Raw genomic sequence first — 10,202 nt, 5'->3', positions numbered from 1 at the left:
TTTCGTATTTTCCAGAAGATTTTCGTGATTTGTTTCCAAATCAGTGTCATTCCAAACTCCTCCATATGTTTAGTATAAATAGAGGCCTCCCGCCTCCATATTTGGCACGCGAGTGTTCCGCCCTTTCTCTCTCTCTCTCTCTCTCTCTCTCTCTCTCTCTCTCTCTCTTTGCATTCTAGACTATGTTATTGCCTTTCGACGCCTACGTGCTTGATCAATCGACCACGTAAGCTCAGATCATTCTGAGTCCCAGTCACGTTGCATAGACCGACCAACTTGACCAACTCCACCTTTAATCGACCTAATTTTATTCGATAACTTTAGTCGAGCACTTTCCACGCATATTCGAGTCGATCAATCACTAAACGATAACTTTAGTCAATCTCGTTTCGTCAAACATATAAGTCTAACGGTGTAAATCCCATTTTATTATTGTACTTTTATTTTGTATCAATTAATGTAAATCTATTTCAAAAGCACGTTCGAAAATCGATTTAAAATCCATCCTTTAAAGCCGTTTTTTATGAAACAGCAGAGGTCAGACGTCGAGAAGAAACGCAGCAGCAGCTGCGCCTTCAGGAAGGATCGCAGCCTTACTGAACCTCTTCCAGAGGCTGCCTGTTGCTCCTGCTCTTCTTCTTCTTCCCCGACTTCCTGTATATTTCCTCCTTTTCTTATTCTTTTATTTTTCTTCGTTCTCTTTGTTATTTCAGTATATAGATCATATTTTAACAACTCCCTTTTAATTACAATACTTAATTCGTCCTTAATCCCGAGTAATTAAATACTTGCGGGTTTTCGCCTTTTTAATTCAAATTGATTCCTCGGAGTTTCGACTTGTTCATGTCGAGGTTCTAGAGTCCCAATTTGATACATAAGCTTTCTCTTGAATCTTGTTTGTCTAGTTTCGTCTTAATCTAACCTCAAGTTTCGCCTTTTTGTATTTCCGACACGAGTTCATCGTATAATCATAATCATGTAAACTGCTGTAATTTCTCGTTTTAATTCGTTTTATGACTTGTCCAGATACATATAATCGGTTAAAACACTTCAGTTCGAGTCTAATATCGATAATTCATCCTAAATCTACCAACGAACGATATGGGTGTTGCGATTCTGACTTCACAGCAAGAACCCAGCTCGAGAACAGACGCATGAAGTGTTGCATCTCTTCCAAAGGACGCAACAGGTGATGCACCTGTTCTGGGTTGGTTTCTGTCTCTGAACTCTTTCTCGCTTTGACGTAGCTCCTAATTACGGTTTAAATCAACTATTATTCGTATTATCTCCTCTAATCTGACGTATTTTCATATTGTAATTCTAATTTTATTTTTCTTTTATTTTCTTCTCCGAGATCCCGTCTTTGAGCGTTCCTTTGATGTAGATCAAATAAAGCTTGTAACTTTTTGTAATTTTAATTATTGTAATTCATTTATCATTATTATTATGTATGATTTAATTGTATGGCATTCACATGTATTGAATCTAACATTTTCTTCGACCAAATTGTTTGCTAAAACACGTGTTAACCGACATAGTCCAATTTCACATGCTAGGATTAATCCATGTTTGTTGCATTGTATGCATTTCATCAATGACATATCAAATATGAACGATTTCCCTAATCATGAGTAGAGGCCGCTATCGAGGCGGGCGGGATTAGGTGTTCGAATTAAAGAACTTCCTGATATGTACCCTCACCCTTTACTCCAGTTATCTCTGGACATCCGTGTCCATTGGCGTCTCGAGAGTCATTCTAGACATAGAATGATAAGGATAACTGGAATAAAACTACTAAAACTTGAATTTGGACAGAAAAAGAGTGCTAAAAACGATTGCAAAATGCTAAGGATTGAGTGATGGGATATGACTTAAACCAAGCACAAATCCAAGGTTTAAGACTAAGAGTTTGTTCAAGCACTAAGCAATGAACTTACTCAACCCCTAGCACTAAGCAAAGGAGGGTCTTCTAGCACTAAGCAAAGAATTTTAGAGAGAAAAACTAGGTCTTCACTTGTATTATAGTTCAATCAAATCTGAAGTTCTCAAGTGCCTAGCTTGTTTTATATAGACCAAGGCTTACAATCTTGACCCTTGATTACAAGTTGCATCTAAGGGCCACAAAATGAGCAGCTAAAGAGCACAAAAAAGGCAGCCAAGGACTCTTACAATGTTGAAATGAAAATGACATAAAGTAAAGAAAGTAAACTAATAGTCCAATCTTCCTTGTTTGTAGCTCAACTTCTTATTTATGATTATATTGACTGATTAGGGGCTTGTGGAACCGTGTAAGACTCCCATGCTTTGCAATGTTTCTTCAATTAAAATCTGAATGGTAGCTCTAGGAGATAAAAGATCCTACACAAAAACGTCCCAAACTCACCCAAGATAAAAATTAGGAAGGTTCGAGCCATGACTTCTTAGACGGTTTTGGTGTTAGACCTTAAATTGTGACGAGGTCCAAAACCGGGTGAAATAGGGCCTTTCTCGGTTTGATTCGTTTCAGTAACGAGTTCTTAGTGTTCATGTCATTACTTCGTGTCTTGACATGACCCGAGGTATTGGAACGGTTTCCAATTTTTTCACAATAAATTGGTGGCGACTCCACAAATGCAGGCTTATTCAACCTTTCCCCGGTTTCAATGCCTCACAAATCGGTAATGGCCCATGACGTGCTTTGGCAAACCAAGGTTCCTTGGGATAAGTGTCACAGCCTCAAAGCCAGAACGCACGGGTGCATGCGGTACGGGTGGCACATGTCTACAAATAATACCCCAGGATAACACAAGAGTAACACAGCAATAACACTAGGATAACATAGGTGAAAAATTAGTAATTGAGTAACATTACAATAACACCACAATAATAGCAGAGTAACACTACAATAATACTAGGCTAACACATATGAGAAACTTAACAATTGATTAACAATATAATAACACTAGGTTAACAATAGAATAATACAACAATAACATCACAATAACCCCAGAGTAACACTAAAATAATACCAGAGTAAACTTAACGACAATTTTACGGCATGTAGTTTCATAATATTTGAAGTTTTTTTTATGTGTAAATTTGACGATTTTATGATGTGCTTTTTTTATAATATTTGAAAAACAATTTCGTGGTATTTCTAACGAAAAAAAAGATTCAATGTAATCCCCCTTATACTAAACGAATAAGAGATCTCCCAAATTTTCTTGCCTAAATTATTTTGGCTATAATTGGGCTTTTATTATATCATATCTGTAATTGGGCTTTCAATATATTATATCTACAAATGGATTATACTGAACTTTCCCTTTTCGACCGATTAATGCAAAACATTAATAATAATCAATTTTACAATTAAATTCCAAATTGACTTAAATATCAATTGTATAATTGTTATTTTCTTTAATATTCCTATCTAAATAAACGCGTATTCGCGCGGGATCTATACTAGTAAGGTATTAGTTAGTTAATTTGTCATTCGATGATTAATCGTCCCACATTGATTTCGATCTTGAAAATGTTGAATTTTTTAAAAAAAATTGTTAGTTTATGTTGTTTTCGGGAGAATTTGAGAGAGGAGAGAGAGTGGCACTAGAAATATGACAAGAGTAGTTTGGTCAAAAGCACAAAAAACGTCGACGATTTGTAATAAAATATGGACGACATATCGCTACTCCCTTATTTAACACGAAGCAATTGACTAATGCAAGTTTTTTTTTCTTTTTTTTAGGAAACTAACTAATGCAAAGAGAATTCGAACATGTTATCTATCGTACATAGAACATACAATGCACCAAAAAAAAACATAGTACATACAAGGCATAGTTACATACAAATAAAAAACATACGTTAGACCTGAGCCATACAATTTTGGCCACTCTTCTTATTATGCCCACTAAGTTTTGGCAAACAAATATCTCACATTATTAAAACTTCATGTCCACAAGGTGGCGTCCTACATGTCACATGCTACTGCAACTCACCACATGAGCACACAATAAATTAGGCGCTCACTGCACCTCACCGTCCTTGTGTCTCTATCGAAGTCCGCGCGTTCAAGTGTTTTCGATTCAGTAAGGCCAAGAAAAATCAAACCAACAATTATACAGTAAGAAATATAGAGAAGACGAGACCGAACCCAAGAATGTGGTGCTTAAGGTAGCATGGTATGCTTCTAAGCTGCTCGGTATAGTTACTTTTGCTCCTCAAGTGCCCCGATTTGCTACCCCCATTGATGATTATCAGGAGCTTACTTGATACATGAGGGACATGGGTATAAGTTCTAAACGCTAGTTGAAGCCACTCTTGTCTTTCAGATTCGTTTACTTGATTTAAAAGCTTAATATCTCTGAAAATATGGCTATTTTTGGTTTAATTTTTATTGGAGATAAAAGCATATGATGTTAGCTTTCCAACGAGTGGTCATATGCCTTATTTGGTTAAGTAACGAAGGAGATATGATCGTTTTAAGTTGAGTTGTCCAACTTCTACGCGGGTGACGAACTGACTCAAGTTTACTTCCCTAAATCGAGTCTTATTATTAGTTTCCTTATTTTATTTTGTCTAATAAGTTTAAGGTAGTGTTGTTTATTTCCTTGTTGTCTATTTCCTAATTTTGGCAAGTTGTAATAAGGCAATTTTGCTAATTCTCTAAGGGTCGAGTTTAGAAAAGTTGTTTTTAGGCAGTTTTAGGAGTCCTCTTAGTCGGCTTACTCTACTATAAATAGAGGTCTTTGTGTTCAGTTTTATTCATTGAATTGGAGTTTGAGAATTAACACAAGAGTTTCTTTTGTGTGCTTATTGTTTGCGAGTTATAAGTATTTAATTTTCTTCCTTGCGAGGTTGAGAGTTGAGTGTGAGTCGATCCTTGCGAGGTGAGAGTCATACAAACCAGTTGTGAGTTGTTAAAAATTTCTTGTGAGGAAGGAGTGCAATTCGCTTCATATCCTAGTTTTAGTTGAGGGGTCTTGCAAGATTTTCACAACTAATTCATATCTTTATTGTTTTCGTTAATCTACATAAAAAAAACACCAAAAACACTTTATTTCCGCTGCGTATTTTTCATAAAACTAAAATTACTATAAGTTATACTAGTTTTACTCTAAATTTCGCAAAAGCCGTGGTTATTTTACATCAAATTGGTTATCAGAGCAAGGTTTAGATTTATTTCTCAATAGATCTGTCTTGGGAGTTGAGTTTATCATTTGTCACATGTGTTGCCATGTCTCGAAGGAAATTCAAACAATTTTTGAAGGTGTTGGAGGAATTTGAACAAGAATTCTTTTTGAAGGAAATGCGAAAGAGAATTGACCGTATTTCATCCAATTTAGAAAACTTGGAAAGTTTAATTTTTCGATCTTGTGAAAGAGAGAAAGTAGTGGAAAATATTGAGGATTTCAATGTTGATCATGAAGAAAAAGAGCAAGTAGAAGATGTGGTTGAAGATGAACTATTTTCTTTCGATGAGGAATGTCTTATAGATGATACATCATTATATGACCCTAACCAATCGGCTATTTTTGATGAAGAATTTGAAGAAATTTATGACGAAGCTCACGTGGATGAAAGTGATCATACAAGTTATGATGATGCAAATCAAGATAATCTTAATCTTATGCCAATCTTGGATGAGGAGTTCCTGGACAATAACATTAATTTTGATTCTCAGTTTAAAGAACCGTATCAATCACCAATTGATAAATACATTGATGAGAAGCTATATGGTGGGAACTCTAATTTTTTATTGAAGTCAATTTGTATGGAAGCTCGTGATGATATTGTTGTTTCGAGCAACTATTATTTGGATTTTGGTAGAATTGTGCATGGAGGGTGGTGGGGAGGAAAGCACAAGAAAATAAGGCACAAAAAAGGAAGGCACAAGAAAGGAAAGGACAAGAGAGGAAGGCATGAGAGGAGGCTGATATCGAGCAACATAGAAGAGCTTATGGTTTGTATCGAAGATGATAAGCTGAAAGATGATTCAAGTTCATTGCCAATGTTCACCACTAGTCTTGAAATCAGATTTGTGAGGTTCATATTAAATCCGGGAGGTCTTTGGTCCAAGAATCGGGTCGATTCTTTTTTGAAGAAGGGGAGAATGATACATGAGGGACATGGGTATAAGTTCAAAACGCAAGTTCAAGTTACTCGGGTCTTTCAGATTCGTTCACTTGATTTAAAAGCTCAATATCTCTGAAAATATGGCTATTTTTGGTGTGATTTTTATTAGATGAAATTACATGATGTTAGCTTTCCAACGAGTGGTCATACGCTTTATTCGGTTAAGTAACGAAGGAGATTTGAGCGTTTTAAGTTGAGCTGTCCAACTTCGACGCGGGTGACGAACTAACTCAAGTTTACTTCCCTAAATCGAGTCTTATTATTAGTTTCCTTATTTTATTTTACCTAATAAGTTTAAGGTAGTGTTGTTTATTTCCTTGTTATTTATTTCCTAATTTTGGCAAGTTGTAATAAGGCAATTTTGCTAATTCTCTAAGGGTCGAGTTTAGGAAAGTTGTTTTTAGGAAGTTTTAGGAGTCCTCTTAGTGTTCAGTTTTATTCATTAAATTGGAGTTTGAGAATTAACACAAGAGTTTATTGTTGTGTGCTTATTGCTTGCGAGTTATAAGTATTTAATTTTCTTCCTTGCGAGGTTGAGAGTTGAGTGTGAGTCGATCCTTGCGAGGTGGGAGTCATACAAACCAGTAGTGAGTTGTTACAAATTTCTTGCGAGGAAGGAGTGTAATTCGCTTCATATCCTAGTTTTAGTTGAGGGGTCTTGCGAGATTTTCACAACTAATTCATATCTTTATTGTTTTCGTTAATCTACATACAAAAAAAAAACACCAAAGTACTTTATTTCCGCTGCGTATTTTTCATAAAACTAAAATTACCATAAGTTATACTAGTTTTACTCTAAATTTCGTAAAAGCCGTGGTTATTTTACACCATTACTAGTGATGCTTCAGGAACTGTTATTATTCAAGTTCTTGACTCATTCTACTTAGAGCGCAGTGAAAAAGCCTTTACAAGTAAAGTTTTCTATTTGTCTTTTCAATTCACCTTGTAACACAATGAGAAATTTTGGCCCCTCTGAAATCAGCTCCTGGCTAAGCCACTAAAACATGAAATATTTTCATTAAATAGCCTTGTCCGATACGGGACACAATGTCAAATCCAACACCTGCAGCAGCCTGTCATCCTTCTAAACTTCAATCTAAGTGCAACAAACCTCAATCTCCTAGCCGGATGTCATGCCTTCTGAATAGGACAGGTGCATGTTGTTTTTCCTGCTCTGTCTCTTGTTGCTTAGCCAGATGTTCCAAATCCGTTAGTTGTAACAAAGTTGTCGAAAACCAAGTCATCTGAAGTAATCCCGATAAAAGAGACTTTCAGACAAGGATCAGTTATGGTGGGGGAGTAGAAGAATATCCTAATCCAATCAAGGTTTTGAAGTGCTCCTGTTGCTGCTTTGTTTCATGGTAGACATCAACAATAACTTCTATTTTACCTCCTACAGATTTATATTTATTAATTAATTCAAGGGCTCCAAGTTCACTTATTTAATTGATTGAAAATGTAGCTTGTTTCACGATTGGTAACATTGCGAATATATTGGATCATTTAAACCAATCGTCTAATCTATATGCTTTTTATATTATTATTCCCTTTGTCCCAATCATTTATTTGCCTTTTTTGTTCTTTGAGAGGGGTATTTTAATCAAAGTTGAATAAATGATTGGGCAGAGGGAGTATCTTAAATATAAACATTCATTTTGTGTAGAGAAATAAACTATGGATTCCATTGACCAGATAGGTTATTAACGAAACGGGAGTATTGCCGAGGACAAGGTAGAAACTACTAACACCTAAAAATAATACTATTCTTTCTTTTATTCATGTTAATTCCATTAATTTGACCTTATTTGGATACCATTTTACCAAACTGGTTTGAATGCAAGTAACAAGTCCACCACACTCTTACACCGACTTACCACTTTATGAAGCAAAAGCTCACGCCTAAATAGATAGAACACAATTACACAAATCATTAAACATTTAACGAAGCACTAAATTACACCTGTAACGACCGTTATGGATTTAGATAAAATAAATCAGCAAATTCAGGAATTCAAACGAATTACGGTTGAATCGAGAATGAAAGATCACATATATATATATATATATATATATATATATATATATATATATATATATATATATATATATATATATATAATACCCGAATTAGAGCGGTGGGAACAACGAATATTATGTGGACATTGATGATCTGAAAATTACTCCCTCCCATCCAGACCAAAGGTTACAATTGCTTTTTGGCATTATTCATGGTCGTAGGGAATCTTTGTTATTATTCTTAATCTATAAGAGAAAATATAGTCATGTGAGATTTTGTTTCATTTATCGTCATGAATGCTATAAGAATATCAAATTTTTATAATTTTAAACAATATGTAACTAAAGATATGCACGTTACTAAACGTGCCTCGATAAGTGTGATAAAGCAACTGTAACCTTTGGTCTGGATGGGAGGAAGTATCAATCAACAATTCAGAAAACGGTAAAAAAAAACAAAGAGGAAAGAGGAGAAAGTGTTAGGAGAGGGAGGAGGAATTCTAACTATCAGCATTGTAATTAACAAGGTAAACAACAAAATAATACTTGATAAAGGTGAAATAGAGCAAGAATAGAAGATTTAATTACCTTGAATTATGAATTGAGTAGTATTTCAGAGAGAAAACGCGGAAAAAAAAGGGAGTAACACTTGAGTAAAAGATGAGAGAGAGAGAGAGAGAGAAAGAGTAAAACTTTGCAGTGATCAGTTCATCACAGGCGAAAAAAACTCAAAAGAAATTTGTATAAATTACAAGTTCGCCCTTAATCATGCCACCATAAATGACACTTAAAATGTTGTGAGCGAGATTTAATCTGAGCACTTAATTTACATCTAATTCAATAGTCCAGATTTGTGAGCACGAACTTAACATAAGGAACCAAACTCACAAGGTCCTATATATATATATATATATATATATATATATATATATATATATATATATATATATATAGAGAGAGAGAGAGAGAGAGAGAGAGAGAGAGAGAGGTGGAATCCGGTGAGAACGAACACTCGGTGAGAACAGTGAGAACGGTGAGAACGACCTTAATAACCAAATATTCCACGCGTCCCTGTTCATCACAACCAAATTTCATTTCTCACGCTCATACTCCAGATCTAATACAACTCATCCACATCCACCATCACCACGACCAACCATCACCACGACCAACCACCTCCACCAGACGATGCCGACGTAACCACCGCCAGACGCCGACAAGCATTCATGTCCTTATCTTTTTATCTCAATCGTCAGAAATAGCTCGTATGTTGATATATGTCGCCGGAAACAACTCATACACTCCGGGGACTACTACTCTTAGCACACAAATGGCCGGAAAAGGCGGCTAACTTCACGACGGAGGCCACTATGAACAACCTCGACACCATGGAACACCACCAATCTCCATTATTACTGATTTGCGAACCCAGATATCGATTTTCCTTCCTCTAATTTCGAGTTTCACTTAATCTACTACAGTCGCCTCCTATTTTGAAGACCACCGAGACAACGACGACAATAGATGGCTCGGACGGAGTTGGGGCGTCGAGCCATTGATTTCTCAAATCGATTGATGGGTTGATTTTGTGAGCTTGGTATAATTACGAATGGTTGCACCGGAGTTACGCCGGTATCGGGCATCTGCCGAAAATGGTTGTATTTGTTGGGTGTGGTGGTGGATGACGATGAGTGAGTTGAGGAGTTGGAGATTGGATTAGAGTCGTGCATCGAGGAAGCTGAGCGACTACAAGGAGAAGCATTTGAGAACTGACCAGCAAAGGTCACCGGTGACATTGTCGATGTGGTTAAGGTGATCATTGAATGGTTCTGCGGCCGCCGTCGAGTTCCAATAATGGAGTTCCAATAATATTGTCATGGCATATATAATGTATTATGAATTTATGATGAAGCTTATCCTTTGGTTATTGTATTCGAAATAACTACCGTAATTTTGGTCTAATGCTAATTACCAACGTTTTGTCAAGATTGGGTGGAGTAAAAATTTCCAATATAATTAATTAGTCTAATAAAGTGGTCTTATCAGCTTGTGATAAGATTCATTTCACG

The sequence above is a fragment of the Silene latifolia genome, chromosome 9 (genome assembly GCF_048544455.1).
Source record: "Silene latifolia isolate original U9 population chromosome 9, ASM4854445v1, whole genome shotgun sequence".
NCBI lineage: Eukaryota > Viridiplantae > Streptophyta > Magnoliopsida > Caryophyllales > Caryophyllaceae > Silene > Silene latifolia.
Note: the sequence above shows the minus strand (reverse complement) of the source record.